Genomic DNA, 27,058 nt, shown 5'->3' on the forward strand with positions numbered 1-27,058 from the left:
ATTCCAAATTCCTTTGCCTTTTGGAATATCAGGTTCTAGGCCCTTCAGTCCTTCAAAAGGTGGAAGCTGCTAGATCCTGGGTGATTTTTACTGTTGCTCCTCCGTATTTGAATTGTTTTTTTTTTTTTTCTGGCTGCTTGTAAAATTTTTTCCTTGGTGTGATAGTTCTGAAATTTAGCCACAATATTCCTTGGAGTTTTAATTTTGTGGTCTCTTTCAGGTTCAGAGAATTCTTTCAATGGCTATTTTAGCTTCTGATTCTGTGACTTCAGGGAAGTTCTCTTTGATGATTTCCTGAAAAATAGTTGTTTTTTTCATCATGGTTTTCAGGGAGTTCAATAATCCTTAGATTGTTTTTCCTAGATTTATTTTCCAGGTCAGTTGTTTTCCCAAGTAGGTATTTTACATTTTTTTCTTTTTTCTTTTTTTCTTTTCTTTTTTCTTTTTGGTTTTGCTCTTGGTGTCTCATCAAGTTATTCATTTCCACTTATTCTGGTTTTTCTGATTTTTAGTGAATTATTTTCTTCATTTACTTTTTTTAAACTTCTTTTTGTATTTATCCAATTGAGTTTTTAAATGAGTTGTTTTGTTCTATAGAATTTTTTTCCATTTCACAAATTCTGTTTTTTAAGGAGCTATTTACCTTTTCCATTTCACAAATTCTGTTTTTCAGGAAATTGTTTTCTTTTTCCATTTTTGTCAAATCTATCTTTTAATGAGTTATATGCCTTTTCCAAACCTTCTTGCAAAGTTTTACTTTCCTTTTCCCATTTTTTTTTCCAGTTCTCTTTTGGGATTTTAAAAAATTTCTTCTAGGAGAACCTTGTGTGATGGGAACTAGATTACATCACCTTTTGGGACTTCTTCTGGAGATGATCTGCTTTTTGTTTCCTCAATGTTTGAAATCTGTTCTTCTCTTTCACATTGCAACTATTTATAGTTAGAATTCTCTTTGCCTTTTTACTCATTTAAAAAAAGATATTGGCATCTGCTTTTAGGGAAAGGGATGTTTTCCAAGCTTCCTCTACAAGCCATATTGAAGAGGCAGTGGCTGCACTGGGATTGTGCTGATCCACTCCTGGTACTAGGTGGGCATGTGGCTAGTTCCCATGAAACTCCAGAGCTTTGGGGTTCATTATTTGCCTTTTGTGTTTGTGTTGGATGTTTTATAAATTCTCTGCTGATCTACTGGTTTGAAACCAGGGCAGAGTAGCCAACATTGTGGTAGAGTTCTCCCTGTAGATTCTCCACCGCTAGGAGTCTGCACTACTCTGCGAAGACCTCGGTGCCCTGGGTTTGCACAGCTTGAGCTGGTGTCCTGTGCCTGGACACCTCCCTCTGTGTCCAACTCTAACAGACCTTTTCTGGTGATCTTTGAAATTATCTTCTGCTGGTAAATTGCTGCACTCCCAATATTTGTGAATTCTGCCAGTCTAGAACTAATTCAGAGGCTGAATTTGTTTATTAGTTGAGGGTCTTTGGAGAAGGTCAGAAAGAAGTGTGTGTCCTCTCTGCCATCTTGGCTCTGTCCTCTCCTTAATATGTTCTATATGTGGAATTGTTACAGGATAAAATATTTTTTTAAATCTACTTTTCCTACAGAGAATCTCATGAATTCAATAATGAGTTTTTTACCCACATACCCTTGATAATGAATAAAAATAATAACCATGAAGTAAATCTGGAGCTTCAAAGCCTTCAACTTAAGATAATTCCAAAACCTTGAGAAGGCAACATCAGAGGTCCCATCAAGTTACTTTTGCTGTTCTTGGTTTTGTATTTGGAGAAGACTACCACAAGTAGATTTTGGCATTGGCTAAAATGTTCTCTAAGGCTATTAAAAGATCATTAAAACACCTATGTATTTGGCCTTAGAAGTCAAGTTAGTCTTTAAATAGAGCTCAAATGATTTTAGGGAGATAAGGATAAAGAAAAGAATGGTGGATGCATCAGTTACAGTGAACAAGATGACACATCATATAGGGTCACAATAAAATGGTACTCAGCATGAATGAGTTCTGATATTTTTGAACCAAAGACATATCTGGAATTATAACCTTCTAAGACTTTGTCACCACATAGGACAATTTACATGAAATAAATAACAAAGATTAAATCCCATGATGTTTTAATTATCAATGCTTTCTCTGATCCCTCTTCATCTTTTTGATGCCCTAATATACTTTCTTGGATTATTCTAGTCAGTTCTTTAAATCTTTCCAATTATATGGTCTCTTCAAAGGGATAGCACAATTTACTGTATTATTATTACTATTGATGTTTTCCCCTGTTTAATTGCCTGGGTACTGCAATTAGTCATAATAGTAAAGTGTTAATCTTTAGGCAAATCTGTGATCTTCAGATGACAGAATTAGATCTAGAGGGAATTTTGAAGTAATCCAGTTCAATTCTCACAATCTGTAAAAGAGGAAATGAAGACCCAGTGAAATTAAATAACTTTCCTGGGGTCATGCAGTTAGTAAGGGTCTGAGTCAGGATTTTAATCCAGATTTTCCTGACTCCAAATCCAGAGCTTTAACCACAATGTTAGTCTATAGTAGGAGATTAGGAAAGAGCAAGAACCAAAATCTGTAGTGGATTTTGTTTTAGTTTTGAATTCACTTATCTGAAAAATAACAAGAGTGGAGAAGTTCTTATTAATTAGATTCTATTCTGTTTAGTATCTTCAGCACTCACTGTAATGAGGCCTGCCAAAGAGAACTGCCCCCCTGCCCCCCCAAGGTTTCACTGCATTCATTTAGAACTTTGAAAATAATGGAACATGTACAAATAAAAAATAATTACCATACAAAGCAATATGTTAGTGTAAAAGGGATGACAGAGAGGTGATGATGAAACTAAGTCAGGAAATGGAAATACTTCTGGTAGAGATGGTGCAGGGAAGGTTTTCTGCTGAAGGATGAAGGATTTGAATTAGAGATTGAAGGACAGGAAGGGAAATTATTATATACAGGCATGGAATGAGAGGTAAGAAATCTCAAGGTATGTTGGGGAATGGTCAAAAGACTAGTTTGTCTGGAACCAACAACTCATGTAGAGTTTTTATGGGAAATATTGCTAGAAAGATAAGTTGGGCCCAGATTGGGAGAATCCTGATTGTTAATCAAGGGAGTTTAGATTTTATTCAGTAAAAACTGGGAAACTATGGAAGGTTTTGGAGCAAGGGAGCTGCATAACTAAAGCAGTGTTTGGGGAAGTTAATCTGCGAAAACCGTCTAGGGGAAGTATGTGATTGCAAGCTGGGAGACCATTTGTGAACTTCTGAAATAGTCTAGACATCTGTAAAAAATGACTGAGCCAGGGGATTTCCAAGGTGACTTTGAGCTCAAAAATTTCAATGTACACCATTCCATGAAATAATAAGGAAATTCAAATGCTATTCAATGCAGCAGGGCCTCAAATAATTTTTTACAGTATTTGCAATTTCATCAGTATAGGGAACATTTCCTGAGGAACTCCCTCTATCACTCCGATCTTACTGTCTGAGAAGGGAAATCTTTTGATCAGTCCATCAGTAAAAAAACATTTTTCATGTGTATCTTCAATATGTATTTACTTACTTATTTATACATTATTCAAATATACTATTGTGTTAATAATTATATATATTAAAAAAAACCAGAAAAGGGTAGAAATAAAAAAGATGAGATAGATGAAATTGAGTTGAGTTGGAGAGGGAAATGGTTAGAATTGCTTTTAGGAAAAGTCACTTTGGCAGAAGTATCGCATGGACTGGAATAGGGAGACATGAGACTGGGACAGATCATCAGGGAGACAATAATCCAGGTGAGAAGTGATCAGAGGATGATAGATATGAGAGAGATGAGAGATAAACACACACAGAAACACTGCATGCACACACAGACACACATACACATACAGACACATAAATCAGGTAATTAGATACGCAGGTTAGAAAGTAAGGATTTAAAAATGATACCAAGTTGACTGAAATGGGGAAGGATAATGTGCCCATAATAATAATAGCAAAGTTTGAAAAAGGAATTGGTTTTGGAGAAATGAGAATGTAATGAGACATGCCATAAGACTGCTACCCATCCATTTCTGTCCATTTCATGTGACTAGTTCTATCCCACTCAAAATAAAAAGGGGCCAGAGGTCCAATTTTTATTGGCCATTGCCCCAGACCATAGAGCATGTTCTCTAAGCAGTGTTTCCAGATTGGGAGTCAGAGCCCTTTTGGGGCTAATAAACAACAACAAACAACGACAATAACAACAAGAAGTTGAAAATACTTTGCTTTGATCCACATTGAGTCTTCATTGTTTTTTTCTCTGTATGCAGATGGTATTTTCTATCCCAAGTCTATTGAAACTGCTTTGAACCACTACTTTGCTGAGAAGAGCCAAGTCCATCACAATTGATGATCACATAACTTCTTTTTTCTGTTTATAATTCTCTTAATTCTGCTTATTTACTCAGCATCAGTTCATGTAAGTCTTTCAAGGCTTTTCTAAAATCAGCTGCTCATCCTTTTTTTATAGAACAATAATATTCTTTTATATTCATATACTGTAACTTATTCAGCCATTCCCCAATTGATGAGTATTCACTCAATTTTCAATTCCTTGACACTACAAAAAGGGCTACTACAAATATTTTTGCATATGTAGATCCTTTTCCCTTTTTTATGATCTCTTTGGAATACCAGTGGTGAGAATGCCCTTTGGGCATAGTTCCAAATTGCTCTCTACAATGTCAGTCTGTAATGTCTGGACTAGCTCACTGTAGGATCTCCATACCAGCCCAAATCCTTGATCTTAGGAGAAGAGTGAAGAGGCAGGACTCACATGGATGGCGAAACATGGAGTCCATTTATTTCAAGTTTTCTCAGCCTTATATAACCTAATACCTTTACATAACTATGGCATACTCTATATGTACTAACTATGTGTGGGAACACATAACCAACTTGCTATTATGGGTAGATGACTCTTTGCCATGTGCTTTAATTACAACACCGGTTGTCACTGCCCCCTGACTTCTCTGGAAGGTGGAGAACCCTTGTGGGGGAGGGGGAATGGGGAGCTGAACCAGACACTGTCAGCAGGGTTCTTTTTACTGGACTAAAGGTCCTATATCTTGTCCAGGGTTCCCCACTGTCTATGGTTCTCTACATCATTCAGTTTTTTTTTTAAAACAACTTGATAACAGAATGAGTTAAGGATTTTAGATTATAAAGTCCCAGAAAAAAATGCTATGTCATATGTTCATATCATCTTAATAAAAAATCTTTTTGACAAAGATGAAGAACTCATTTATCAACTTATTAGAGGAAGATATAGGAAAAATTGTCCTTAAATCACACTATCCATAAAACTGTTTCACTTCACCCACCTCTCCCTCAAATTCCTAACAATCATATGAATTATCTTTAGGAGTAAATTGGACACACATGTTTCTCCTTATGATATATAAGCTTCTTTCAACTAGGAATTGTTTCATTCTTTGTACTTGTATCTCTAGTGCCTGGAACATAATAGGTACTTAATAAATACTTAATGATTGAGTGATTGATAGACTTTGTGATAGGATAGTGAGGTTTCAGGAAAAGTTAGTACCTGTGAGGGGTGCACTGAGAAAAACTTTGGATTTGGAAAGGAGCACTGAAAGAAATGTTGGAGTATACAGGGAAGAAGCCACAAACAAACTTCCTTCTTCACAATTTTGGCAAAGGTTAGGTTCATTTTAAGATAGTCAACCCAAGAAAATAGCATTCCTATTCATTTAAAGGGTCCTGAATTAGGGAGAATTTTTGGACAGTAGGAAATCATATTATTTGACTAATAATGTTATGGTCTTTTATTAAATCAATATTGTCTGTGGACAAAATAATGTCAACACATATTTATTCAATTATTTTTGAAAAAATACAAAAAATATGGGTTGGGGGCAACTAGGTGGTGCTGTGGATAGAGCACCTTCCCTGGAATTGGGAGGACCTAAGTTCAAATCTGACCTCAGACACTCAACACTTCCTGGGCAAGTCACTTAATCCTAATTGCCTCAGGGAAACAAAAATATAGGGTTGGCTATATATCATGGGATTGTGTGAGTTGTGCTGATATGATCATTAATAAGAATAGTGTTGGAATTACCAAACTGAATGGATTAAAGCTCCTGGGTCATAAACTTTAGAGATGGATTTGAATCCAGGTTCTCTGATGGTAAAAAAGAACTTGTTCTATTATATTACCTTGACCAAGGTCTGAAACCAAAGCTCAATGAACAGCAGCAACCCATAATCCTTCACTTCCCAGGATTCCTCTCATTAGTCATAGAATATCATAGATCTAGATTTGGAAAAATCCTTAAAAGTCATCTAATCTGACCCCTGAATTTTATAGAGAAGGATACTCGGGCCCAGATAGGCTAAATAATCTGCTGTAGTTCAATTAGATAATAAATGGTAGAGACAGTATTTGAACTTAGGTTCTTTTGCTTTCTATTTGTCAGGCATTGTACTAAGTGCTGGGGATATAAATACAAGGAAAAAGAATAACATTCTTTGTTCTCATACAGCATATATTCCTTTTTTTATTATATCATTTTATTTGCAAGATATATGCATAGGTAATTTTATAGCATTGACAATTGCAAAACCTTTTGTTCCAACATTTCTCCTCCTTCCCTCACCCCCTCCCCAAGATGGCAGGTTGACCAATACATGTTAAATATGTTAAAGTATAAATTAAATACAATATATGTCCAAACAATTATTTTGCTGTACAAAAAGAATTGGACTTTGAAATAGTGTACAATTAGCCTGTGAAGAAAATCAAAAATGTAGGCAGACAAAAATAGAGGGATTAGGAATTCTACGTAGTGGTTCATAGTCATCTCCCAGAGTTCTTTCCCTGGGTTCAGTTCATTACTGCTCTATTGGAGCTGATTTGGTTCATCTCATTGTTGAAGAGGGCCAGATCCATCAGAATTGATCATCATATACTATTGTTGTTGAAGTATATAATGACCTTCTGGTCCTGCTCATTTCACTCAGCATCAGTTTATGCACGTCTCTCCAGGTCTTTCTGAAATCATCCTGCTGGTCATTTCTTACAGAAAATTAATATTCCATAATATTCATATACCACAATTTATTCAGCCATTCTCCAATTGATGGGCATCCACTCAGTTTCTAGTTTCTGGCCACTACTAAGAGAGCTGCCATGACCATTCTTGCACATACAGGTACCTCTCTTTCCCTTCTTTAAAATCTCTTTGGGATATAAGCCCAGTAGTAACACCGCTGGATCAAAGGGTATGCACAGTTTGGTAACTTTTTGAGCATAGTTGCAAATTGCTCTCCAGAATGGCTGGATGTGTTCACAATTCCACCAACAATGTATCAGTGTCCCTGTTTTCCCACATCCCCTCCAACATTCTGCATTATCTTTCCCTGTCATTCTAGCCAATCTGACAGGTGTGCAATGGTATCTCAGAATTGTCTTAATTTGCATTTCTCTGATTAATAATGACTTGGAGCATCTTTTCATATGGCTAGTAATAGTTTCAGTTTCTTCATCTGAGAATTGTCTGTTCATATCCTTTGACCATTTATCAATTGGAGAATGGCTTGATTTCTTATAAATTAGAGACATTTCTCTGTATATATTGGAAATGAGGCCTTTATTCAGCATATATTCTAAGAAAAAAATTCACAAAAAGGAGCTAAAAAGTGAAGTAACCAATAATATTTCCATATACCAAACTATTTCCCTACGTTTCAATGTTGGCACCTTACAATGCAAAGGGTTAATGAATTTCAGTCTAGCCAGTTAAACCCTAGTTCCCTTGCCTTTATGTGAAAATTGCTAAAACTCACTATATTATAGATGACAGGTCACATTTTCCTTGCTCAGTCAATCTGCTTTAATTGAAGGGAAAGGAATATTTGTTGTAGGTAGAGGAAGTACAAGGGCAGAGAATAAGGCAAGCATCTGACATATCGCTCCCAGTTGGAACAGAGAAAGAGAAAATAATAAAATCAGTGAATGACTGCTGAGCTATGCACATATCTGCCCATTTTAATATACTGCAATTATGCACTTTGAGGGAAAAAAGAAATGAAAAAAAAAAGCCACTTGAAACTTGAAGGTGAGCTAGTGGCTCCATGGGGCTGTTCCAAAGGATAGATGTCATGGAGTTCAGCTCATTTTCTTCCATGAAAATGTCCCCATACAAATTTGCCATCCTCTGAGATTGATGTACAGGGTTTAGACACTCACTCAGAATGAAGCTGTTTATTTCTTAATACTTGTCGTTATTGATATCTCAGATGGATGTACTTCTCTGGGGTATTTTATGTAAAGAATAGGATAAGTAGTTTTGTGGAATGCTAACCCACAGAATGAAGAGCCTTTGTGATGTCATTAATTTTCTTTTTTCTTTATTTGAATCTCCAAATGATAGGGGTAGGAAAGCAGGGATGTGTAAACCTGTATTTGACAATTGGGAGAAATTGCTGCTCTTTATGTTTACTTGGATTCCAAAATGGTTCATGCAGAAGAATCTAAGAATTAAAGGGACCCAGGGAATAGTTATCCTCCCCCTTCACGGATCCTCAGGGAAGGTTGTCTCTCTCTGTGTCAAGTGGCTGATCAAAGCAACCTGAGCTCAGAATGCTCTGCCATAGCGTGGGCACAAATAGTCTATGTGAATGTTTTGGGTGAATTCTTAAAAATTTCATATCTTGCATTTCTTTTGAATTACTTTCTCACAGAGCCCAGCATCTTCTCTGATAAGGGCATGCCATGCTGAGTGGTCTTGTGCCAGTGTTCCCCATGGCATGCAATCAATTTTAAAATTCTTAAGGGAGAACTTGAGAATATACTTGTATCATTTCTTCTGACCTCTATGTGAGAGCTTAAGTTCTCTGTCTTTTAGGAAAGTGTATGTTTGGCATTTGAATAACACGGCCAACCCATCAAAGTTGCATGTTTCACATCAGAATTTGCTGGAGGAATAAGGAAAGATTTCATGTAGAAGATGGTCCTTGAGCTATATTTTGCAAGCATAGAAGTACTCTGTGAATCAGAAGTGAGAAAGAAATGCCTTCCAGGAATGTAAGGTGAAAAATAGCAGAGATGGGAAATGGAGTGTCATGGCTGAGCAAAATAGAAAAATCAGTTTGACTGGATTGCAGAGTGAGAGAAGGAAAAATAATATCCAATGAAGCTAGAAAGAAAAGGTAAGACTAGATTGTGAGGGGCAAATCCCTAAATTCTATATATGTCCCATATCCTTCCGCAGAAAAGTACCATCCTAACTAACTTATCTTAAGCCTCATTTTCATAAAGCATTGCTCTTAGTTACTTGCCATTATTAGATAAGTTAGATAAATAGATAGTCCTGCTAAAGTATCAATAGCTGAACATAAATTAGTATCATTGCTGACATTTGGATTTTAATGGGAAGGCATGAATGGTTACTGATGAAAGGAATGCCAAAAATGATGAGATGACAGTCATTAAAACATTTAAGTACAATTGGAAACTTAGACTCACTAGAACTGACCTTGCACCAACTTCCAAGCTCTATACCTACATTTCCAAGTGCTTCACGACATCTCTGCTAGGATGAACACTGGATTTGAAGGTAGAGAAACTAGATCCAAGTTATTTATTGTCTGTATGACCTTGGGCACATCATTTTGTTTCAAATCTTAAGTTTGAATGAAATGAAATAATTCCGTTAGATCAGTTCTACTGATACAAAAATATTTATAGTAACTCTTTTTGGTTTTGTTAAAAACCGGGAAAAAAGAGAGAAATTTTAATTGAGGAATGACTGAATAAGTTGTTATATTAGTGTGGTGGAACACATTGTTCTGTAAGAAATAAGGAAAGAATTGATTTAAAGATAGGAAAAACTTGTATGAACTGATGCAAAATAAAATAAGAAGAACAAGAAGATGAACTTGTATTACAACATCAATATTTTAAAAATAAACTATTCTGAAGGATTTTATATAGTTATGAAGAATTAAAGGAATACAACCTGAAGCTTAATTTATCAATAACAACAAAAACAAACAACATTGAAAGTTGTAAGAAGAAATGACCACCCATGGTTCCAATTAATGATGAAATATATTATCCAACTCCTGAAGAAGAGATGATAGGTTTAGACTAAAAAAATGAGGCATTAATATACATGTATACATATATTATATGATACATATACTATATATGTTTAAATAGTATTTTATTCTTCCAAATATATGTAAAGATAGTTTTCAACATTCACCTTTGCAAAACCTTGCATCCCAAAATTATCCCCCTCTTTCTTCTCTCCCCATCAAGCAATGCAGTATAGATTAAACATGTACACTTTTTCTAAAAGTATTTCCATATTTGTCATGCTGAGCAAGAAAAAAATAGATCAAAGAAGGGAAAAAATGAGAGGAAAAAAACCTGAAAATACTGAAAATGTAGCAGTCCTTTTTGTTGTGTCAGGGAACTGGAAACTGAATGGATGCCCATCAGGTGAAGAATGGCTGAATAAGTTAGGGCATATGAATGCAATGGATTATTATTGTTCTATAAAAAATGATGAACAGAAAATCCTGAAAAGACTTACATAAACTAATGATAACTGAAGTGAGTACAACCAAAAGAACATTGTGTTCAACAACAACAAGTTTATGTGATGATCAATTGTGATGGACTTGGCTCTTTCAACATTTCAAAGCAGTCCAATAGACTTGGGATTGAAAATGCTAGCTGCATACAGAACTATGGAGACTGTATGTGGATCAAAACATAGAATTTGGGTCTTTTTGTGGTTATTGTTGTTTGTTTGCTTTTTTCTTTTTTGTGTTATTTCCCTTTTGATCTGATTTTCTTGTGCAGCATGATGAATATGGAAATATGTTTAGAAGAATTAAACATGTTTAACCTATATTGAATTGCTTGCTGTCTAGGGAAGGAGGGAGGGAGGCACACAAGGTGTCATGCAAAGGTGAATGTCAAAAACTATCTTTGAATATATTTGGAAAAAAAAGCCATTATGAAAAAAATTTGCTCATTTCATATTGCAGTGCTTACAAAAATATTTACAAAAAGATCACCACAAAAATCACTAAAGTTTATGAACCTGAATCTCTTGTAGAAAACAAAGAGGTAAGACATTCTACAAAGAACTTGCTTAGCCCATACACATTATATAAATATATCTCAACCACCAAGCATTTATTAAATCTCAAGTGCATGCTGCATTTAGCAATTCAAAATTACTTTGGTATTTGGTAACTTCATTGCACAAGATAGACATAAGCAATGATGCAAAAATGCATTGGAAAATATGGTTTGAGAATAAAGAATGAGGGATGCCCAAAACTTGTTGGCTACATAGAAATTTCACATTACAGGATCATAGTTTTACAGCTGATAGAAATTTTAGAAGTCATCCAGTCCAGACCCCTCATTTTGTATATATCCAGACAACTGAAAACAACAGAAACTATCTGTCATGATCAACATCAAATTGGCAGCAAGCAGCAGACCTCATACCCTAAATCCAAGATCAATTTCACTGGATCATGCTAAAAAAATAAGTATTAGAAATAGCACTACATACCAAATCACACTGAAAAATGAGGAACTCAAATAAAAAATCCTTCAAACTAAATCTATCTGTCTATCTATCTCTCTATCTATATCCCATTCACAACTTCAATGCAAAGATATGAATAAGGAATCATGGTAGAAAAATGTTAGAAAATATGACTTGAGAGTACAAAGTAAAGAAGGATAAATGATGTAAACTCCAAGAAGTATCATGTTTACATAGTGATTAAAAGATATTAATAGACAAATATATGGATAGAAAAAGAGGTAGTTTGAGCTTGCACTGAGTGAAAGATTGATGGACTTTGCTTTTTAGTAACAGCTACACAATAGCAAGATTGCAAGAAGCAATGTTATAGTGATAAGAGGGTAGGTCTTGGTATCAGGAGGACCCAAGTCTTGTCTGTGACAGTTCACGAGCTGGATAAGTTACTTTAAAAAAGTCTGTCTGCCTCAGTTTCCAGTTTTATAAAATAGGAGTAATACCTACCTCCTAACAGTAGTTGTGATGATAAAATGAGATAATATTTGTAAAGTGGTATGCAAACCTTAAACATTATGCAAATCCTAGCTGGTATTATTATTATTATTATGTGAATCTGTGTTCACATAAATCTGTGTTACAGAATCATCTGTAAAATGGAGATAAGAATTACACTTGCTTCACAGGGTCCTTGTAAGGATAGTGAATAAGGTCATATGTAAATCTGAAATTGTCCCATAAATGTCAGATATCATCATCATCATCATCATCATTGTCATATTTCCTAGTTTGTTTGGTAGACTCTATTTGAAGGATTAATAGATAAACATAAATGAGAAGATAGATCTCTACCTTTGAAATATCTATATGGATGAGATCACAGTCATTGAAGTATGTTAGTAAGAAAAATATTTCTAAGAATTAGTCCTTTCTTTCTTTTAAAGCTTTTTATTTTCAAAACATATGCACAGATAGTTTTTCAACATTGACCCTTGCATAGCCTTGTGTTTTGGATTTCCCTCTCTTTTCCCCACCTCCTCCCCTAGATGGCATGCAATTCAACATATATATATTAAAATATATATTAAATCCAATATGTGTAAACATATTTATACAATTCTCTTGCTGAACAAGAAAAATCATATCAAAAAGGAAAGTAAATGAGAAAAAAAAATGCAAGTGAACACAACAAAAAGAGTGAGAATGTTATGTTGTGATCCAAATTCAGTTCCCACAGTCCTCTCTCTGGGTGTAGATGGTTCTCTTCGTCACAAGATCGTTGGAACTGGTATAAATCATCTCATTGTTGGAAAGAGTCACGTCCATCAGAATTGATCATCATATAATCTTGCTATTGCCATGTACAATAATCTGCTGGTTCTGCTCTTTCACTTAGTATCAGTTCATGTAAGTCTCTCCAGGCATCTCTAAAATTATCTTCCTCATCATTTCTTATAGAACAACAATATTCCATAACATCCATATACCATAACTTATTCAGCCATTCTCCAACTGATGGTTATCCATTCAGTTTCCAGTTTCTTGCCCCTATGAAAATGGCTGCAACAAACATTTTTGCACATGTAGATAGATCCTTTCCTTCCTTTAAGATCTCTTTGGGATACAAGCCTAGTAGAAACATTGCTGGATCTGCACAATTTAATAACTTTTTGAGTATAGTTTCAAATTACTCTCCAGAATGGCAGGATCCATTCATAGTTTCACCAATAACATATATACTGTACTATATTATAATGTATTAGTGTCTCAGTTTTCCCACATCCCCTCCAATATTAGTCATTGTTTTTTTCTGTCATCTTAGTCAATCTGAGAGATGTGTAGTGGTATCTCAGAATTGTCTTAATTTGCATTTCTCTGATCAATAGTGATTTAGAGCACCTTTTCATATGACTGGAAATGTAAAACCATTAAAACATTTAAAAATTAAAACATATCTTCATCTGAAAAGTGTCTGTTCATATCCTTTGACTATTTATCAATTGGAGAATGGGTTGAATTCTTATAAATTTGAGTCAAAAATTAGTCATTTCAAAGTAAAAAGAGCCTACTTAATAAGTGGTGGGTTTCCCTTTACTGGATATTTTAAAAAGGATTCTCTCTCCTCTGAGATACTACAGAAGTGATTCTTATACAGACTAGACCAGATGGCTTCTCAGGTGCCTCCCAACTCTGAGATGCTCTGATTCTAACTTTAATTTTAATCCCTTCTGTGCAGCAGAAGCAAGCAATTCTAGAGGTATAAATCAGTCCCAGTCAGAGTTGACAGCACTAAGGAATGAATACATAATCAGAAAAGGAATCCTATCAGGATAGACTACTTAATGCAAAGATTTTTTTTTTCAGTGAATACAGGTAAAACAGGCTTCCAGGTAGCAAGGGGATATAAAGCAGAATTCACAGTATAATGGGATATTGTTTTTCTGAATATGGCCTACTTGTCTGCTTTTAGGCACATCAGCCTTTGCATGGATGGGCATTATTATATTTTGGGATTAATAATTTAGATAATAGTTTAAATAGTATTTAAAATTATGAGCAGCCAGAGGACTACAGTTTTGTTGTTCATCGAATTCCTTATTAGAAAGAGGATGCAGTCCCATTTTTCCCTCAAATATTAATCTTTTTTTTTTTTTTTTAATAAATCAACCCTACACTGAGTAGCTAGGAGGCACCGTGGATAGAATCTAGACTCAGGAAGATTTGATTTTCCTGAGTACCAATCTGGCTTTAGACATTTACTAGCTATGTGATCTGGGAAGTCACTTAACCCTGTTTATCCCAGTTACCTCATCTGTCAAATGAGCTGAAGAAGACAATGACAAACCATTCCAGAGTCTTTGCCAAGAAAACCATAATTAGGATCATGAAGAGACAGACACAACAGAAAAATAACTGAACTAATTTCTATCTATAGATTTAAGTTCTATTCTTTGGAGCCAGGTAGAATAGGTCCAACCTAATGATATTCTTGAAAATAATTGCAGAATTATTTCAATTACTCATCACTTCTTTTCATATTTCCAGATCCTTCAATCAATTTCAGATGGCATGATTTTAAGCATCTTCACCATCTTGATCTCATTCCTTGAAATAGCTTCTGGTTTGTCAACATGTCTCCTAAAGTATTTTGCCCAAGACTGTCCTTCAGCTATGGTCTGATCAGGGCAGAATACAGAAAATGTGCTACTTCCATTATTGATATTATAAGATTCTGTATCAGTTAAAAGTAGTTTTTTGTTATTTCTGTTGTTGTTGTACAATTTTAATGTTGACTCATAACAAGCTGATGGAAAACCAAGACCCTGTGCAACTGATTTTTAATCCAAGAAAATTTTCCTTCATTACATCTTTTGTTACTTGCCCTAGACCATATACATACATACATACATATATATACATATATATATATACATACATATATATATGTATATATATATATATATATATATATATATATATATATATATATAACTTTTTATTGATAAAACCCATGCCAGGGTAATTTCTTACAGTATTATCCCTTGCACTCATTCTGTTCCGATTTTTCCCCTCCCTCCCTCCACCCCCTCCCCCAGATGGCAAGCAGTCCTTTACATGTTGAATAGGTTACAGTATATCCTAGATACAATATATGTGTGCAGAACCGAACAGTTCTCCTGTTGCACAGGGAGAATTGGATTCAGAAGGTATAAATAATCCAGGAAGAAAAATAAAAATGCAAGCAGTTTATATTCATTTCCCAGTGTTCTTTCTTTGGGTGTAGCTGCTTCTGTCCATCCTTGATCACTTGAAACAACCTAGCTCTCTTTACCGAAGCAATCCACTTCCATCAGAATACATCCTCAAACAGTATCGTTGTTGAGGTATATAATGATCTCCTGGTTCTGCTCATTTCACTTAGCATCAGTTCATGTGAGTCTCACCAGTCCTCTCTGTATTCATCCTGCTCAGACCACATTTTTAAAAATAAAATTTTATTTTTTAATTGTGAATGTACTGATCACCAACACATAAATGTTTATTTCAATATAAAAAAAATATACTTGTATAAGAAATTAAGTTATATCCAGTTTGCTTATAAAATACACATATATGCATATATATGTATATATATATATATACACAAAACTTAATATAGTAATAACAAAACTGTCTTATTTGATGGTAATAGAATAATAACAAAACTGTTCTTTTTTATGTCCCCTCCTACATTTTTGTTTTTTTTGTGTGTGTATTTAAAATACAGTGGATGACAAAATTAACTCATAAAACTCTTGATAGAAATTATTTTATTTAGCATATTTTTTTCCATTTCACCAAATTTATTTTTTAAGGAGCTTCTTCAGTCAATTTCTGTGCTTTCTTTTCCAAATTGTTAGCTTTCCTCCTGAAATTTCTATAATTATTCTGCATAGTTCTCATTTCTTTTCTCCATTTCCCTTTTATCTCTCTTTTAAGATCTTTTTTGAATTCTTCCAAGAGAAGAATTTTTGAGCTGGAGATCTTCCTTTGAGGCTTGACAAGTAGGCCATTTACCTTTCTGTCCTCTTCTGGGTTTGTGTACTCATCTTTCCTATCTCCAAAGAAGCTTTCTTTAGTTCTCTTTTTTGCTTTTTTGCTCATTAGAAAAAAATTGAGCTCTGTTCCTAGGGCACAGGGGAGACTGTCCTAAGTTTCTTTTGCAGTGGGACTGAGGCCTCTCACTAACTGCACTGGGGCTGGTGGTGCTGCAGGCTTTCCTACTGTGCTAGGTGGGCCTGGACAAGTCCTACCTGTTTTGCTAGGGTTCCCAGGCTCACAGTGTGTCTTCTGTGTCGAGGTCTTACAGCTGGTCTGCTGATCCACTGACCTTCTGGATCAGCACAGAGTAGCTGTATTTTGACTAAGAACTTCCCACTAGATTCCTAGATCAGGCCTCCCAGCACAGTGCCTCCCCAAGCCATGCCTTCACTGAGCTAAGTTCCTCCCTGCTCAATTGAGGCAGACTTTTCCTAAAATCCTTCCAAGATATTTTAAGCTGAAAAATTATTACACTCCAAATGTTTGTGGGTTCTGTCACTTCAAAATCTATTCAGAGGTTTGATCTAGCATTGATTCTGAGGGAAGCTGGTGAGAGCTCAGACAATGTTCTGTCTACTCTCTGCCATCTTGGTTCTGCCCCCAAGATAACATTTATAAAGCAATTAATAATCATGCCTCAAACATAGTAGGCACTTAACAAATGGTTATTTTCTTCTTTCTACCCCACTCCAGCCTATCAAGAGCTTTATAGATCATTTTTTTCATCAAATGTATGGAAAACATGTTGGCTTTTGAATCAGAATACTGGGTACCAATCTCAGTTTGCCATCTGATATGTATGTAGCTATGAACAAATCTCAACCTCTCTGAGCCTTAATTTCTAAATGAAAAATAAAGGGCTAAATGATCTCCAACGCCCCTTCCAGTTAAAAATCTATGATCTAATCTCTTGTCTGTGAAAATTTGATAAACAATTTTTTTTTCATGTGCTTGATAAGTGTTAAGTAATATTAGGCTATAGAAAGTACTAGAATATTCTAAGCTTCTTAGAATATTTAGGTTAATCTATTTGTAGAATCATAGTTTCCTCGAATGAACATATTTCAGATTTCTATTAGAATTTGAATATTCCCATTTGAATGGGAATTAATATTGTAAATAATAACTTGTTAATATAATATTAACTATTAATGAAGCTAGATAATTAAGCATAAAATATTGTTAATAATAGCTAGTATCAAAGAGCACTTTTAGATTTTTTAAGTGTTTTACACATGTTATTTCATGTAATTGTCACAACAATCCTATGAGGTAGTTGCTATTATTAACCTTATTTCACAGATGAAGAAACTGAGGAAAAGAGAGATGATATGAATTATCTACTACATAAAATTTTTTAGTTGCTTTATTAAATATAATTTTTATTGCATTGTAATGTAAATTTTTTTCACTTTTTTGCATGTTTGTTTTAAGTTCAGGTGAAAATAGATTTTGGTCCAATCTTTTATTTTAATTTTGGTTCTTTATGTATAAAGTGTTTTTCTTGTAAATAGTATGCTAGATTCTGTTTTTTAATCCATACTACTGTCTTTTAATATTTTATATATGAGTTCATCCCATTCAAACTCAATTATGATTGTTAATTGTGTATTCCTCTCCATCCTATTTTCTTATTTCCACCCTCCCCCACCCCCCCATTTTCTCTTTGATCTCTTTTTACAGAGAAGAATGTGGCAAGACAGGAGAAGTATGCTTAGCATCCATGTACTATGCCTGATAAATCAATTTCTACTTTTTTGAACTTTTCTTCTCACTTAGACCCCTCACAATATTTCTTTCCTTTTGGAACAATATTCATTTTACTCCCTCCAAATTTTACTTGTGACTAGATTCTTTTCCCTTTCCATCTGCCACCTTTTTCCTTCTGGCAATCCTTTTTCCTTCTTGAACCTGTTTTTAAAATTTCCTCTCCCTTCCTTCCTATTTCCTTATTCCTTCTCATTTCCTGTTGAACTTAATGTGTTTTTTTACCCCAGTCTGTGTGTGTGTGTGTGTGTGTGTGTGTGTGTGTGTGTGTGTATTTCTCTTCTGGTTTCTTTTTGCTTGTTCAGAAGAAAGTGAAATTAAAGTGTCATCTGTTTTCCCCCATCCTTCTTTTTTCATATAGACTTCTACTTGTCTGCTCCAGTTACTTGAGATAATAAACTCCCTATCCTTTTCCCCTTTGTATTATCTAATGTGTTTTTTCTTCCCTTCCCTTTTCTTTCTTTTTTAAAGATCATTAAAATATAACAAAATCAGTGAGAGGCCTCTGGATTACTTGACTAGTTTTATAATCCCTGATGAAATTAAGATTATCAGAGGATGTTTATATCATGCCTCCCTCTCCTTTTGAATATAAAATGTTATTGTTTATAAAGCTCCTTTTCATTGCTCACTTGCATTTACCTTTTTTGATTGTCTTGATTCCTGTGTTTGTATTCAAAATTTATGCTTAGATATGTTTTTTTTTTCTTTTTAAATCAGGAATGCCTGGAAATACTCTATTTCATTTCTGTAAAATAGTACTCAATTTTGCTAGGCAAGTTGTTCTTGTTGGTAAGTCACTGTCTTTGTCTTTAAATCTCATATGACCCTGACTATGGTTCCTTAGAATTTCAATTCTTTCTTTGATCTGAAAGCTCTGGATTTTGACTATAATGTTTCTGGGAATTTTCATTTCGGTATTTCTTTTGGGAAGTGAACAGAAGGCTCTTTTTATATATTCACTTTACTTTTTCTTGTTCAAATATATCTAGGCAATTTAAAAAAAATAAATTTGTTGATAGCTTTTTTTCCCCTAGTCACCAAAATTTTCACTAATATTCATTTCTTCCATCTCCCTAGAGCCATTTTATGTAGAGGGCAGGAACTCTGAAAAGGTGTACTTAAATCTAGGTCAGCAAGGTACTATAGTTAAGCATATATTTAGTACTTAGTATGGTGATGTAATGGTTGTGCATGCTCAGAGTGTTGTAGTAATGTAATCGTATTCAAGTATTTAAGGGCTGGGACAACTGGAAACTCTCAGCAACAGACACAAGAGAAAATACCAAGTTCCAGACAGACAATATCTTTGACCAGTCACGTGGTAACTCTCCTGTCTCCTTCACTCCCCGACTAAGTCCAAAGACTCAGGCTAATCCCAAGGTCCTCAAGAGAGCTAGTTTGGACATTACATTTTGGTAGCCAAATGTGGGTCTGTAGAAATGCAGGACCTTGCAAAGCAGGTCCAAAGCAATTCTACTAACACGATCTAGGGTGAGTATAAAAATAGACAAGCAGGAAACTTCGGTAAGAGCTAAACTAGTCAGTTTCATTTCTTTTATGTGAAATGGGGCAAATACTAAGAAAAGTCTCCTCCAACCCAAGGGAAATATGCAGAATGCATAGTTAGGCTAATAAAGAAGCAAGGTTTGTTGGTAACTTGGAAGCAGATCACTGGATTCTTAAATATATTAGAGTGCACATCTCCTTGGCTATCTAAGGAAGAAAAATTAGAGCCAGATATGTGGGAACTAGTGGGAGAGCAAGTAATTGAATAATATGAAGCTATGGGTCCTCTTTCAATTTGTGAAGAAATATTCCTTATCTACAATATAATATAATTGGCTTTAAAGAATCCACAAGTTCTAAAAAAAAAAAAAAAAAAAAAAGAAAAGGAGAAAGAGGAAGAAAGGAATGGTACTGACAAAGCAGCTGAAAAGCATGGAGAATTGGACAAGAACAGTGCTGATGAACTTAAGGGGCATGGTGCTTCTCACTTTCACAGCTCAGTTACAACTGAGCAGGCACCATTAGGGCATTCCTATCTCTTGACATTCTTCCTCATTTTTGCCTTTGTGGGTGGAGGGAGGAGGAACAAGGGGAAGGGCAGTGACACCATCAGCACCACCAATGCAGCAACTTTGTCCACCCCCATGACATGATTACAAAGGGATAAAGCCAAAAGAGGAAAGGGAGGATACATCTGATTTGGGAATAGAAGCATATCCTGTGATTGAAGAGTTTGACTCTTTAGGTCAAGAAAACAGAAAATATATTCCATTTAATCTGGAAATTATCAAAGATCTGAAAAAGGCTTGTATTCTTTATGGGTCTACATCATCTCATGTTAAAATAATATTAGAGAATTTGGCTTTTGAAATGTTAACCCCTAATGATTGGAAATCTATATCAAGGACATGTTAAGAACCTGGACAAAACTTGTGGCTTTCTGAGTACAGCGAACTCTGTAGAATACAAGCCCAATGAAATAGGCAACCTGGAGTTAATATACCAGTCACTTTTGACCAACTAACAGGTGTAGGTCCTTATGCAGACACTTTAGCAAAGATTAATTACCCTTAGACAGCACATGAACAAATTGCTTCTGCTACTATCAAAGCATGGGGCACTCTCCTAGGAAGACAAGATAGAGAGGAAGCCTCCACAAAAGTAGCACAAGATCCAAATGAATACTTGGCTAATTTTATGGGATGTCTGCAGACAGCTGGCATATGAACTATTGATGAAAATATAGCAACAGAAATTATAAGACAACTTGCTAAGGAAAATGCTAATGAGGTTTGTAGAAGAATTATATTAGGACTACACAAAGATGCTCTTTTAGATAAGATCATAAGATGCTGTGCCACAGTGGGCACAAATACCATTTATACCCAGGCTATGATGCAGACTTCTCAGGATCTGTACATGGGAAGACAGGGTCCCTTTTGGCAAGGGATTTCCAGAGAGACTCGTCAATGCTTTCAGTGTGGTAAAGTAGGGCATTTGAAAGCTCAATGTTGGCATAAAGATAGAGTGAAAAAACAGGATGGGAGAACAAGACCCAAAACCTTATGTCCAAAGTGCAACAGAGGCTTCCATTGGACATCAGAAAGTAGATTGACTCAGGGAAACAAGAGGCAAGGCTCAGCTCCAAGGTCCCAGGCAAAAACAAACAAACAAACAAACAACAACAACAAAAAAAACCTTGAAGCATGATGGTAGCTGATGTTATACTCAGAAAGTCTCTAGAAGTTCAGTACTCCAACATGATCAATCAGCTGAGAAGCAACCTCATGGGAGAAAGGGATTACAATTGGGGAGAATAGAGTTGTAGGCAGCTAGGACTACTGAGATATCCCCTGGAGAGGTAAAATCTGTCCCTGTCTACCCTATAGATCCTTTGCCTCCAGGTACAGTAGGCTTGACCATTTCACCTATTGAGAGTGCTTACAAAACAGTGTCCATTCATACACTGATTTGGGAAACTGGGGAATGTGTAGATAATATCCCAGTCACTAAAAAAGGTAGACAATATGTGACATCACCCAGGAGAAGTGGTAGCATTGGGTTTAATGATACAGATTCCTAATAGGCAATTTTGTGATATTTGCCCAGATTTTGACTCCCAACAACAGAATCCAGGAATAGTCTGGTCTTCAGCTGTTACAGCTGACCGTCCAATGCTCACTATCTATGTAAATGGTATACCATTGAAAGGGTTGGTAGGCACAGGTACAAATTAGACAGTCATTAGAAGTGCCAATTGGCCCAGTCATTGGCCAACGATTAAGGCAGATACCTATATGTCTGGTATAGGAGGATCAATAGAAGCTGAAGTTAGTGCTACCTCTTGAGATGGAAATTTGAAGATGAAACAGATGTTTTTTTTTTACTACTTTTGTAGTTGAAAAGATCCTCATCAATCTATGAGGAAGAGACATTTTATAGCAGTTTGGATTACAATTGAGTACTTCGGCTTTTTAGGCAGGGCTGGTGTTGAAGGCCTGCCTGCACTCTCACCTCTTCCCATTCAATGGAAAACTGGTACACCAGTGTAGGTAGAACAGTGACCCTTAGTGAGTGATAGAATTCAGGCCTTATTAAATATAGTTCAAGAGTGACTTGATCAAGGACACTTATAACCTTTTCTAAGTCCTTGGAATTCTCTTGTGTTTGTTGTAAAAAAGAAATCTGGAAAATGGAGGATGTTGACTGATCTGAGAAAAGTAAATGAACAGATGGAAACTATGGTAACTCTTCAGCCTAGACTTCCATCTCCTACTCAGTTGCCTAGACAATGACCTCTTTAGGTTATAGACATTAAGGATTGTTTCTATTCTATCCTTCTAGAAAAGGAGGGTATGAAAAGATTTGCCTTTTCAGTACCCAGTGTTAATTTAGCTGAGCCTTTTAAAAGATATGAATGGACAGTTTTGCCACAGGGAATGAAAAAATAGCCCTACTATGTGTCAAATGTATGTGGCTGCTGCTCTTACTCCAATAAGAAAAGCATTTCCAAAAGTTATGTTGTTATATTACATGGATGATATCTTGGAGTGTGCACCTGAGGAGCAAATGTAAGAAGCATGTTGACAAAAGACCATAGAAACACTAAGGAACATTGCATATAGCTCCAGAAAAAATTCAAACACATGCTCCTTTTCAATATTTAGGATATGAAGTATTTCCTAAGCTGCTTATACTACAAAAACTTTCTTTAAGAACAGAGAAGTTGAACACCTTAAATGACTTTAAAAAATTAATAGGAGTTAATGTCTAAATCCAATTTTTCTTGTACAGCAAGATAACTGTATAAATATGTATACATATATTGCATTTAACATATATTTTAACATATTTAACATGTATTGGTCTACCTGCCATCTAGGGGTTGGGTGTGGAGGGAAGGAGGGGAAAAATTGGAACAGAAGGTTTTGCAAGAGTCAATGCTGAAAAAATTACCCATGCATATGTCTTGTAAATAAAAATCTATAATAAAAAAGTTTTGCTTAAATATAATTTGAGGAAAATAAAATATTATTTTTTAAAATTAAAAAATGGTAGGCAATATCCAATGGATGTGTCTAGTGTTAGGCTTAACTACCTATCAATTAGAACCCGTATATGACATTTTAAGGGGAGATACTATTTTCCAGCTTACAAAAGAAGCTTAAGAGGCTTTGAGAGAATTGAACTGGCTTTATCCAATGTGGTTGAAAAACCACTCAAAAACCCTTGGAAATATCAGTTTTTGCTACAAAAGAGGCACCCACAGCAGTCCTTCATCAAGGAGACAGTGTGACAGAAGGGGTGAACCTCCCAACACAACCAGAACAAAGCCTTACTCCTTACCCAATGCTTGTGGCTAGAGTCTTATTAAAAGCCATTAAACAAGTAGTACAATTATCTGGGATAAGACCTGACAAGATATATATCTTTTATACCAATGCATAAATTAATGTATACTGTGAAACCATCCCAGAGTGGCAAATTTTATTGGCCATGGCTCCAAATTTTACACACAGGTCTTCATTAAAGATAACCTGACTATTACATAATTGGCAATGGATTTTTGAAAAACAAGTTCCTAAGGTTCCTCTTAAAGGACCAACTATGCATCCAAACATAACATTTGTGCTGTATATTCTCATGACTTAACTATAAAGGAGTCAGAACTCCTTTTCAGTCCACTCAACAGAATGAATTGTATGCAATTATGTTAGCTCTTATTATCCAGGAGATGAAAATATAATATCTGATTCAGCTTATTCAGTAGGTGTGGTACAAAGAATTTCCACAGCCCAAATACAATTTGTAGCTTCTAATATATATAAGCTCTTTAAAGAACTTCAAGAGCAAGTGAGAAAGGATCCTGGTAAGATTTATATCTTGCATGTCCACTCTCACAGTGGACTTCCAGTTCCTATTTTTGATGGTAATTCAAAGGCAGATAGCCTTCTAACTTATATTTCAGGCAGCCCAACAATCTCATTCTAAATAACATCAGGGTGCTCGAGGTTTATGTTTGTATTTTGAGATAACAAAAGAAGAAGCTAGTAGCATAGTAAAAGGCTGTATAGCTTGCCTTCCTTTGCACACTTCTATGCTACCTCCAGGGAAAAACCCTCATGGTTTGAGACCCAGTGAAATTTGGCAAATGGATGTGATCCATTTTAAATCTTTTCATTGTCTATCTTTTATCCTTGTTGTAGTAGTAAATATCTTTTCAGGATTTACTTTTGCAATACCAGCAGCAAAAGAGACAGCCTGAGTAGTCTCTGAATTTCTTATATAAGCATTTGCAATTATGGGTGTGCCACAAGCAATAAAAACAGATAATGGACCTGCATATACTTCTAAACATTTTGCACACTTTTGTACACAGTATCAGATTTTACACACCACTGGCATATCTTTTAATCCTCAAGGATAGGCAGCAGTAGAGAGGAGAAACAGATTCATCAAGATATTCCACCAAAAACACAGGTAGCCACAGGTAACCTTAGAGGACTTTTAAATTTAGCTCTTTACACTATTAATGTTTTGATTTTTGATAAAGATGCACTAGCTCTGGCAGACAGGTTTTATAACCCCTTGGAAGAGCAGTGTCCCATGCAAGCAGCTCCACTATCTTTATATAATTGCCAGGTGATGTGGAGAGATCCAGAAAGTGGTGAATGGAAGGAACCAGATTGGTTAACTGCTTGGGGGAGATGGTTTGCTTGTATCTCTACAGATGAAGAAGGAATCAGATGGGTGCCAACGAGCCATATTTGCCTTGTCCATTGGAGACAGAGAAGACCCTTGAAACAAAGGAGAAAACCTAAGAAACATCAGATAGTTCCATCGCTGACTGTGCCCACCACTGAAAGAGTATGGCAGTTATATGAATTGACTCACAAACACCAAAACATTCTTGATAAGACTGTTGCAGAACTCTAAAACCATCAGGAATCATTGGATTCCCTAACACATGATGAGACTAATGCAAGACTTCAAAACTTGCAGGAATCTTTGGATTCCCTGACACATGAAGTAATATACAATAGATTTGTTTTGGACTATCTCTTGGCTGCTGAAGGAAATGTATATGTGTTTGTTATTTATATACACATAAACTAATGGACAATAGATTGGTTTTGGACTATTTCTAGGACTTACAGACATGTATAATTGCTCATGTTGATACATGTTGTTTGTTACATCACTACTATTCTGGGTTATATTACTATGTGCTGATGGATTTATGTATACCTATTTCAAGTGAGATCCTTCAGAAACCTGCTAACAAAATCTGGTTTGATTCCCCATTTCTCTTTGGTATTTTCATCTCCCTTCCTGAGACACCAGGGAGGATGTGATCACCTCCTTTTTGGTGTTTTCACCCCACTTTCTGAGTTAGGAAGGGCATGGTCACCTCCTTTTTAGGTTCTTACCTCCTTGAGAAGTCAGGGAGGGCATGACCACTATGTTCTAAGACAAAAGAAAGCAGAAGATGTAAAGAGCGAGAACTCTGGAGAAATGTACTTGAAACAAGGATTCTTACAACAAGGTGTTAACTCAGTGGAATTGATAAGATTATGGTTATCTAGTTTACATATACTTAGTTCTTAGCGTGGTGATGTAATAGTTCTACAGTTGATGTAATTGTAATAGAATATTTAACTGAGGACAAAGTCAGCCACAGAGATTACATCTTTAATCAGCCTCGTGGTGGTTCTCCTGCCTCCTGCACTTTGAAAGAGAAGACTTGACCAGTCTCTGGTGGCTCTCCTGCCTCCTGCATTCTTCCACTGAAACCAAGACCCATTCTGGAGGACCTCCAGAAAGCTAGTCCAGCCTCAGAAGAAGGAGACAGACTAGGAAGGAGATGATAAAGACTTTGGACTTTATTCCTGACTATTCTTGTGCTGATTATTCTGCTGAAACCAAGGCTGGTCTGAGACCTCCAGAAAGCTAACCAGGACATTATAATGGTATTTCTTTATTTTCCAGTCTATCTTCTACCCAGTGACAAAAATGATTTTTCTGAAGTTTAGATTTATCAACCACCACAACCTTCTCTCACCCTGCTCAATAAGCTTTAGAAGCTCCCAAACATCACTGACAAGTAATTCAGTAATTATATCTGTTAGTTCTTTTAGAACCTGAGAATTATCCAAGTAATTTGATATTATCACAAGCAGCAAGATTTTCTCTTACTAGCTCCTTAGTTATCTTGGATATCAGTTCCCTGTTCTATATCACAGTGGAATCTCTGAATCAAAGAGTGTGGTTTTCCAGTGTTAATTCAATTGGATTGCATCTTTCTGGGCACTGTCTTCTTTGTCCTGTGTATCCAACTCAAATTGCTCCATATCTGATGCATAATTTTGCTTGGGAGATTAGAGATTTAAAGACATCTAGAGAGAGTAACTTAATATGAGTTGCTAGACACATGACTTCTTTTGTTGACTTTTTTAATTTGTAAGAAGTCAATGAAAAAGAGACAGAATAAAATTGTTTAAAAGAAGGGTCAGAATGAAATTTGGACCTAATGTTCTTATTCAATCTTCATATTTCCACTTCACAAAACAGTTGAAGTTTCATGGTGAAAAAATTGTACAGTAAGCTGAGTTGTTTTGATACAAATTGTCCTAATTTTCTCATTACCCAAACCCAGGGTAGAGTAAAAAATGATCATCTCTGAGAGGTGACTAGGGCTGCCTAAGTGTTCATCTTTAGCAAGGAAAAATCTCAAAACCAATTTTACTGTGTTGCTTTTTCATTAAAAAATGACATTGACTTGATTTTATATATGATTTAACTAAGTAATAATTTATTTAAATCAGAACTGAGTTACTAATAAGGAAACTCCCTGTATCACTACAGAACAGCCACCACTCTATAATTTATAGTTGTAAAAGTTATATGAGGCTATTGCTCAGGGTGACACAATCAGTAAATGTCAGAAACAGTACTTTAATTAAGTTAGCCTGATTTTGAGGACATCTCTCAAATGATTATACAGGGATATATGTTTGTGTATGTGTTATTTATACATATATGTATATGTATACACACACACATATATACACATATGTGTGTACACATATATATGCAGGGTGTCATT

The sequence above is a fragment of the Antechinus flavipes genome, chromosome 3 (assembly GCF_016432865.1).
Source record: "Antechinus flavipes isolate AdamAnt ecotype Samford, QLD, Australia chromosome 3, AdamAnt_v2, whole genome shotgun sequence".
NCBI lineage: Eukaryota > Metazoa > Chordata > Mammalia > Dasyuromorphia > Dasyuridae > Antechinus > Antechinus flavipes.